Raw genomic sequence first — 10,064 nt, forward strand, 5'->3', positions numbered from 1 at the left:
CTGTTGCTGATGCTGTTACACTGAGGTCTTTCTTCCACTTACTGTAGTTGTGTCTGCTAATCTATTTGAAGACCTTCTGTCAGCACATAGTCTGTTTTAAGATGAGTCACATACATGTTACAATCTATATTTACAAATTCTGTTTATTACTAAAATGTACATATCACTAAAAAAGTGTTGCGTACAATACACATTGTCAAAGATAAATTTGACATGTAGGAGTATGTTTACTTAATACTGCATGTCCTCAACTGAAGCATGCCTTCATGTACAAGCTCATATATTAATATAATTCATTGTGATCTACCATGCCTTAACTACATGTTTGTCTTTTACAAAGGTGTCCACACTGAAAACTGAATGACCAGAGCCAGAGAGAAGACCTGGTGTATAGAGCAGCGTATTTGGTGCCATTCATCTTGTTGTGGAAAACAGATTGCATTGACCACATCCAAAGTTCTCAAATGTGTTCTGATTATAATGATGCCAGAAAATCATTTTCGGTTCAGCTTCTTCTGCTGAAAGGACAGACCAACTTTTAGCACTTTAGCAGTCATTGGTATTTAGAGGTTCAAAATGTGAGTCCTGTAATAGATGTGTCCTCTTGTGTTACTGTTAGGCCTGCTGCTCCTAGGTAGCTTCTCTGTCTCTCCTCCCTCCCTCTCTCTGTCTGTCTGTCTGTCTCTCCTCCCTCCCTCTCTCTGTCTGTCTGTCTCTCCTCCTTCCCTCTCTCTGTCTGTCTCGTATTGCAGGACTGGAGTCCAGAGTGTGGGAGTCTGGGTTCCAGCTGCCTCTCATCTACCACAATCAACCAACAATTTGTGATAATACTTTTGTTATAATGAATTTGCAATAACCTTACACAGATTAAACAGCACCTAGTGCATTTTCAATTACCTACTAAACACTTGACTATGTATGTCAAAATAAATATGTCTATAAATTAATCTAAAAGGATTTTGGTGAAGTGTTTTCATGGTGATTAAAATTGACAAGTACATAAAGACACACAAGAAAAGCACAAACTACATTTCCCTGATCCTTCTTTGTCAACATTCAAGTATGGTAACATTTCAGAAATCATATTTTTGTTGATTAAAGCCAAAATAGACTTTTAATCAATTACAAATTTTATCAAATTACCAATGTCTTCTTGTATGACTACAATATTGTGTATGTTCCTATAGTTGCTTCAGAAAAACAAATGTAGCTTTAGAAAGACCTTTATTTCACATTGAAATGGGCATTAACTACAAAAACTACATAAACCACAAATAACACTGGCAATATTTTTAAGATTATGTTAGGGTTAGGGGTTAAATTGATGAATTAAATAATGTAGTTCACCTTTTACAATCCGGTGTACATTCCACACATAAAACACTGCTGTGGATCAAGGTAAGACATGTCTGCATATGAAAAAAAGGGTAGTTGAATCACTAGTGTCACATTGTTAATTACAGTAGAAATGGTTGACATTACAAACCACAATATAAAAATATAGCTTAACATATAAAGCTTAAAACACTTGTGCAGCACTCTGTTCAGTCAAGTCCAAATGCCTGGATAAAGAAATAAAAGCTGCCTTTACAATTATAGTGAGCATAGTGTGACAGTCTTTTGGTTGTCTGTAATGCACAGTGGAAAAAAAAAACCTTGCGAGCCTTGTCGATCTTCCCCGGATTGTTAACAGCCCTCCACCTGCATCTCTGGGTGATGCCAGAGAAGATGGACTTACTTCTGAGGTATTGGGTGGGTGCACATGCCATCGTGTCTCTCCACACTCCTATTTCTGAAAGAAAGAGTCATCAATTTCCATTTGAGCCCCTCATAGTTAAATATATATGCACACTAGCATGTAACTGTACTTCATTAATTATCGGGGGAGAATACAGATGAATCAACAACAGTCTATTGTTCCTTAGTGTAACTTTAATTTAGTTAAATGAGCTTATTTCTGCTAACGTTAGCTCTTAAAAGCATGTAAAGGCTAAATGCGCCAACCATAGACTGATGGAGCAAACAGTAGCAAGACATTATCAGTGCATTATGGTTATTACAGTTAACCAAACGTTCTAAGAAACTTGGTTATACATCTGCTAATACTTAGTGTTAGATAATGATAAGCATTAACAATCCCCGTTTTGCATTTCGCTGACACTACGTTTAAATTAGGGCAACGTAAACTTCGATTTGCAGAAAATTAACGTTAGCATGTTTTACCAGTGGCTAGCTAACGTTACAGACAATTTACATGGTAACTTCAGATACATTTACTTTACAATGTGACTCATCTTATATGTAATATAACTATTGGACAAAGATATATTTAAAACCTAGCGAAGCTATATCTTACCTCGAATTATGTATGCTAGTTTTCAGCAGCAGTTGCATCCAGATTGCCAGTGAACGTGTGTAAGGTAACGTAGAGTGTAAGCAGCGTTGCCAACTCCAAAAAAACAAAAACAGTCAGACACCGCCCAATAGTCTATGGCTCCTCCCTCACTCCGCCCTCTCGTCTAAAAACGTCACATCCGCAACCAGGATGGCTGCGCCCATAAACGCAAACTCGACGACGGATAACTGATCTCTGTCGGTACACGATCCGTTCTGCCTGCACGATCCGTTCTGCACATGCGCAAAATGTTCGCGCATGCGCGGTTGTACGAGGATTTACGACACTGCACGATCTGTTCCACGCTTCCGGTCGACAGCCAAGCTAACGTTAGTTTAGCTAACAGCTAATTCGGCTAACTGCTAGCTGAGACAGCATGTAATAACTTTAAAAGACCCTCAAAATAAAACTTGAAAATAAACGTTGACATATATAACAAACACCTAACATATATAACAGCTGTTACGTCAGTTCTACTTTACTTGTGCTCATTTAAAATACAATCACTCAATACTTGTCTTTATTGTTATTACTGTGAAGTCTTAATTTAGCTGTAGCCTGCTTTTCCCATTACGTTTGAGTTAACGTTATTTTAGACTGAATCTAGCTGTCAGCTAGCGGTTAGCCGAATTAGCTGTTAGCTAAACTAACGTTAGCTTCCCGGTGGAGGCTAGCCATAGGCTAGCGTGGAACAGATCGTGCAGGTCGTATGGATACGTAAAACAGTATTATCTTGCGCATGTGCAGAACGGATCGTGCAGGCAGAACGGATCGTGTACCGACAATCTCCACAAACCAATGGGTGACGTCACTCATGCTCTGTCCATTAATATATACAGTCTATGGTTTATTCGCATTTCTTTAAACCAGTCACAATCGTCTTGTGCAGCGCTAACAGTGCCTCTGCAAAATAGCCTCGGGAAGGAACTTGTTTTGGTGGAATGTGTACGTTCAAAAGTTATTTTAGTCGTGCAACAGAAAAGTCAGATTGGACAGATAGTCTAGCTAGCTGTCTGGATTTACCCTGCAGAGATCTGAGGAGCAGTTAACCATAGTCCTCATAAATCCACCAGAGTTTAGAACGCCAACACAAAGAAAGAGGAAAGTAACGTACATTTGGACAAAATTGATATAGACTACCAGTTCCATACCTATCCCACAGACATGAGAGCGGTATCGATCTTCACATATCACTCTTAGAAAGAAGGTTAATACGTGTATTTTCCAAAAATATAGAACTATTATTTTTAAACCATTGTCAAGTCAATTAAAAGTGTGCAGGGAAAACTACATGTTTGTGGAACCTCCCACAGGACTGAACAGAATCTGCAGCTGTGCGTCTGCTCACCTGGTTGCGGCCGCCGCTGAGGTTGAATCGCTGTGAGATCATACTGTGGATCTGTCTCTGCCGGTCCTTCCTGCAAACGCTGTCATAGGAAGGCAGCCTGGGCAGAGCCCCGTTCAGGTGGTAGTCATCGGGCTTCCCTATTACAAACAGCCTTCCAGAAAGCTGGATTACAGACCACACACATGCACAAAAAAATATCAGATATGACATTTCTGGCAGATGCATTGGATCAGAGATCTTCAACAGGGGGTCCAGGACCCCTTGGGGGTCCTCAGTGATGTGTTAACATGAATTCAACATATTATTAGCAAATATAAATCAGCCTATTTGTGAAAAAAACCATTGATGATAGGCTTACTGACCTAAAAGTAAGGTGGTCATCCACAGATACAGTGACACATGTATGTGTAACATTAAAACATGATTTATAAAATCATGCCAGCAATTATTATGTTAAAGGTGCTCTAAGCGATGTCACACGTTTTTTAGGCTACAACATGTTTTGTCACATACAGCAAACATCTCCTCATTATCCGCTAGCTGCCTGTCCCCTGAACACACTGTAAAAAAAATGCGGCCTCTGTAGAAAACCCATGCTCCACCAACAAAAACAAACTGGCCAACCTGCACCACCAAACATAATGAATGACACAGTAGTGAGGAAAGCCACCCCTCCCCCCAACGACCAGGTGCTATATCTGTCCACCTCTGAAGTGAGGAAAACTCTGCTCAGAGTCAACCTGTGGAAAGCTGCTGGGCCAGACCGAATACCAGGTCGTGTGCTGAGAGAATGTGCAGACCAACTGGCTGACGTCCTGACCGATGTCTTCAACATCTCTCTGAGCTCCACTGTTGTCCCTACCTGTTTCAAGACCACCACCATCATCCCCATACCAAAACAATCCACAGTGACCTGTCTCAATGACTATCGCCCAGTTGCACTTACATCCACCATCAAGAAGTGCTTCGAAAGGCTAGTCATGAGACACATCAAGTCCCAGCTACCTGTCACACTGGACCCTATGCAGTTTGCGTATCGTCCCAACCGGTCCACGGATGATGCCATCACCACTGCTGATGCCATCACCACTGCTGCTCATCTGGCTCTCACACATCTGGATACAAAGGACACTTATATCAGAATGCTGTTCATCGATTTCAGCTCAGCATTCAACACCATTATTCCTCAGCAGCTGGTAAAGAAACTGGATCAGCTGGGTTTGAACACTATCCTCTGCAATTGGGTCCTGGACTTCCTGGTAGGAAGGCAGGCAGTCAGGATAGGAAACAAGATCTCCAACACCACCATGCTGAACACAGGAGTCCCTCAAGGCTGCGTGCTCAGCCCCCTGCTGTTCACACTTCTAACCCATGACTGTGCAGCTACACACAGCTCAAACCACATCATCAAATTCGCTGATGACACAACTGTGGTGGGTCTGATAAGCAGAGACAATGAGGCCCTGTACAGAGAGGAGGTGACACAGCTCAGCAACTGGTGCACTCACAACAACCTGTCCCTCAATGTGGACAAAACCAAAGAACTAATCATTGACTTCAAACGGCCTCCAGGCAAGCACACCCTGCTGTCCATAAATTACTTTCCAGTTGAGATTGTTCAGAGCATAAAGTTTCTGGGCGTTCACATCACAGACAACCTCACATGGACACAGAACACTACAGACACACAAAGAAAGCCCAGCAATGCCTCTACTTTCTGCGGAAGCTGCGGAAAGCACACCTCCCCTACCCCATCCTGACAACCTTCTACAGAGGGACTACTGAGAGTATCCTTAGCAGTGCCATCACAGTGTGGTTTGGTAACTGCACTGCTGCAGAACGAAAGGCCCTGCAGCGGATTGTGAGGACGGCTGAAAAGATCACTGGGGCCTCTCTTCCGTCCCTCTCTGACATCTACAACACCCACTGTCTGTACAAAGCCATAAGCATTGTTAAGGACATAACACTCCCGTTCCATGCCCTCTTCTCCTTACTGCCATCAGGTAGAAGGTACCGCAGTATAACTGCCCGCACCTCCAGAATGGTGAAGAGCTTCTTCCCTCAAGGAGTCAGACTGTTGAGTCAGACAACAACAAAACATGATCCAAATTTTTTTTTTTACACAGAACTGAAATGCGCTATGGCACCTTTTTTATGCTGCTAAAACTCTATATATCCTACCTCAATCAATGCTCTGTTACAAGTCTACTTATGCCCTGTCTTTTGTTGTCTGTCCTGTCCCTTGTCTGTCAAATGCTGTACTTTAAGTAGTAATTGCACTTTATGTAAAGTCTATAATGTGTGTGCACTAAATGTAGCCTGTCTCGAATGTCCTTTGTATATAATGTCGTTTTTATATAATGTTGTTTTTCATATATTTTAAATGTGTAACACCTCTTGATCCATGGTGAAGCATTGTCTATATACAGTGTATATTGTTGAAATGACAATAAAACCCACTTGACTTGACTTGACTTGATAACAAACAGTGTTCCAGCCAATAACTGACAAGAAGGATTTGGTTGAGCCATCATCGCAGCAGCATTAGCACGTAAGCTAATTCCACATGACTTTCTAAGGAAGCATGGAAGGGAGGGGTAGGGGACGGGATGAGGAGGAGGGAGGGGCGAGCTAGCCTCCGTTTTGTTTGACAATTCTTTGAACGTCAACTAGAAGTAACGTCACCCAACATCGCTTAGAGCACCTTTAATAGCTCAGCATTCTATGCAAACAAAGGTATCTATAAAGGCTTTAGGCCTCCCTACACGGCCCAATTTAATATGCAACTTCATTTTATACAATTTAATAAAATGTTTGCGATGTAGTAGGGGGTCCCTGCTCCCTCTCTCTTTCAGTTAAGGGGTCCTTGGCTTGAAAGACCCATGAATTAGATACATTTTAAATCTCTGCAATGATCCGTTCTCATCAGCTGTAAAGTCCCACTTTTTACCTGTGGTCCAGTGGCTCCCTGGCTCATGGAGGCACTGTGCTCATTCTGGCCGATGCCAATCAAAGAGTGCCTGCTGTGGAAATGGGGAGGATCATCCTGGGAAATGACATCATCAGGGATTCAGGGAGTTCAAACCAAAATTACATGAAGCTCAGTGTAAGTTCATTCAGGTAGACTTCTATGCTTCACATTTTCCTCTCTCCCAATAATAATGCATTGTCATCAGTTATATAGTATGTGGGCATTTCATCTTTCAGTTAAAGGTCCCATGGCATGAAAATTTCCCTTTATGAGGTTTTTTAACATTAATATGCGTTCCCCCATCCTGCCTATGGTCCCCCAGTGGCTAGAAATGGCGATAGGTGTAAACCGAGCCCTGAGAGGCAGCCTCTCTTGCAGGAACGCCCTGATCACATTCACACAGTTACACATTCATACCTGGGAGCTGCCCAGTACAACCACAGTCTGATATGCTGGCCACTGAGCAGCTCTACTGGAGCGGTTGGGGTTAAGTGCCTTGCTCAAGGGCACCTCAGTGGTGGTAATGAGGGAGGAACAAGCGCTGTTCTTTCACTTTCCCCACCCAGATTTTATCCTGTCAGTCTGGGGATTGAACCGACGACCTCCCGGTCACAAGCTCGCATCTCTAACCTTTAGGCCACCACTGCACCAATCTTCCCCTTATGATGTCATAAGGAGGAAGGTTACCTCCCCTTTCTCTGCTTTGCCCGCCCAGAGAATTTGGCCCACCCATGAGAGAGAGAGAGACATCATGGCTTTTAAACGAGTAAAGTGGCAGTTGGTCAAGGCCACATCCCCACCCTCCACCTTGCCCCCCCCCCTCTCCTCCTCAATAGCATTTAAAGCTACAGACACAGAAAAGGCACATACTAAGTAAAGCTCATTGTGGGACTGGCTCTAGTGGCTGTAATTCTGCACCAAGACTGAATTTCGGGAAAGAGACTTCAGATACAGTATTAGGGGACCACTAAGGCCTATATAAAAGAGACTTCAGATACAGTATTAGGGACCACTAAGGCCTATATAAAAGAGACTTCAGATACAGTATTAGGGGACCACTAAGGTCTATATAAAAGAGACTTCAGATACAGTATTAGGGGACCACTAAGGTCTATATAAAAGAGACTTCAGATACAGTATTAGGGGACCACTAAGGTCTATATAAAAGAGACTTCAGATACAGTATTAGGGGACCACTAAGGTCTATATAAAAGCATCCAAAGAGCACCATGTCATGGGACCTTTAAAGTGCTTATATTATGCTTTTTGGCATTTTCCTTTCCTTTATTGTGTTTTATATATATATATTTTTCTTTTTTTTTTTTTTTTTTTGTGTGCATGTTATAGGTTTACAAAGTGAAAAAGCCCAAAGTCCAACCCAAAGGGAGTTACCATCTCCCACAGAAAACACTGTTCTCTATTGTATTGAGGCTATCTCTCCAGCGTTTCATATTCCATATGTACGGGGATGATCCCCCTGAGGTCAGGTACGTGGATACTTCTTTTAAGCCAGAGACACACCAAGACGATAATCGGCTGTTGGACAGGTCTGGCGAGGTCAGTGACTCTGTGAGTCTGTTTGGTGTGTTCCGAGGGGCTGATGGCCCCATTTTGGCCGATTTGACATGTTGAATCAGAAGGCGGGCAGTGCCGGCAGTCAGACTCAAATGACCAATCTGATTGGTGGAGTGCTAACCCAGAAATGAGGAGCGGGATGAGCGTGACTAGAGTCTCTCAAAATCTGACGAAAATCTTTTGAACTGACCTTTGTTGATCTGAAATGAAGACAGATTCAGCAACTGCATGGCCTATTTCTCTCTTAAAATGTTTTCAGAAACACGTTTCGGTGAACTATTTTAGTACAATATGAGATCGTATTCTGAACGAGCCGCCATGACAGTCTGACTTTGAATTTCCAGAGAAACCAGACGCATGTGACACGGTCGTCCAATCAGCTGCCAGTTTTCATTTTTGGGCGACAATACAGATTAGCACCGCCTGTTATCTCCATAGCGGAGACGTAGTACATCTTGTCGCTTTGGTGTGTTCCGAGGCACGTTTTTGACTAACTCGGGTAGACTGATCAGTCCAACTGCCTTTTCTGTAGAGGGTCGGCCGTCTGGTTGGTGTGTCACAACCTTAAGACACACCGGCTTGCCCGGCCACGCCCTACGCTGTTATCTATAAAGCACCTGGACTGGCGTGGAATTGCCGATAGTTTGATCGGAACCGTCTCCAAGCGACCTACAGCTGGGGAGATAATCTCTTCACTCAGGGAACCAAGGTTACAACGTAACCGAGTGCGTTCACCAACTGCTCCAAACAGCTCCATTGTAGTCCAGCCTTTACTTTGAATCGTAATAACATTATCTGGCAAAAAAATCGCAATTCAATTTTGTTCCCCCAAAATCGTTCAGCCGTAGTAGATAGTTGTTCTTACTGTGTGTTCCACCCTGTAGGGTATGAATGTGCAGCACAGAGGATCTTTTCGGAGCAGGACCACCACCAGCATCAGGACCATTAAACAAAACGCTACACAGGACGCTGATGGGGGAGAGAAACAGATAGCACGCTGTCCATGTTAGTGTATGCAGACAATAGGGGGGTGGATCTCACACACCACATGAAAGCAGCGGTGGAAGAAGTATTCACATCCTTTACTTCAGTAAAAGTACTAATACCACACTGTAAAAATACTCTGTTACAAGTAAAAGTCCTGCAGTGAAAATGTTACTTAAGCAAACGTATGAAAGTATCATCAGGAAAATGTACCTAAAGTATTAAAAGTAAAGTAAAATCCTCCCATTTCAGAAAGTGTAAAGGATGCAAACAGTTGTGTGTTTAATGGTCTGATCATTTCAGCTGGACTTGGAGGTCGTTATATTGTCGGCTAGTTTCATTTATAATAAAACATCAGATTTTATAAACTACATGTGTTTTGTGTGCAGAAATCTTAATGTGTAAAGTAACTAGTAACTAAAGCTGTCAGATGAATGTAGTGGAGTAAAAAGTACAATATTTTTCTCTGAAATGTAGCGGAGTAGAAGTAGAAAGTGGCATGAAAAGAAAAGACTCAAGTAAAGTAAAAGTACCTCAACATTTGGACTTTAGTACAGTACTGGAGTAAATGTATTTAGTTACATTCTACCACTGAATGTCAGTAATGTCGATGTGATGCCTGAACTGTACACACAGTATGGGTTCCGTGGTAATGACCTTATTAGAATTCTACACAAAACACATTTTTCCTCATTGGTGTTTAAGAATCTGTGTTTTAACGAAAAAGGTATTTTTATCGGTAATTTGTGTGGAGAAGTATTCTTTAATATGGAACAAAATGTTAAATTAAT

Source organism: Sander lucioperca, chromosome 5, assembly GCF_008315115.2.
Source record: "Sander lucioperca isolate FBNREF2018 chromosome 5, SLUC_FBN_1.2, whole genome shotgun sequence".
NCBI lineage: Eukaryota > Metazoa > Chordata > Actinopteri > Perciformes > Percidae > Sander > Sander lucioperca.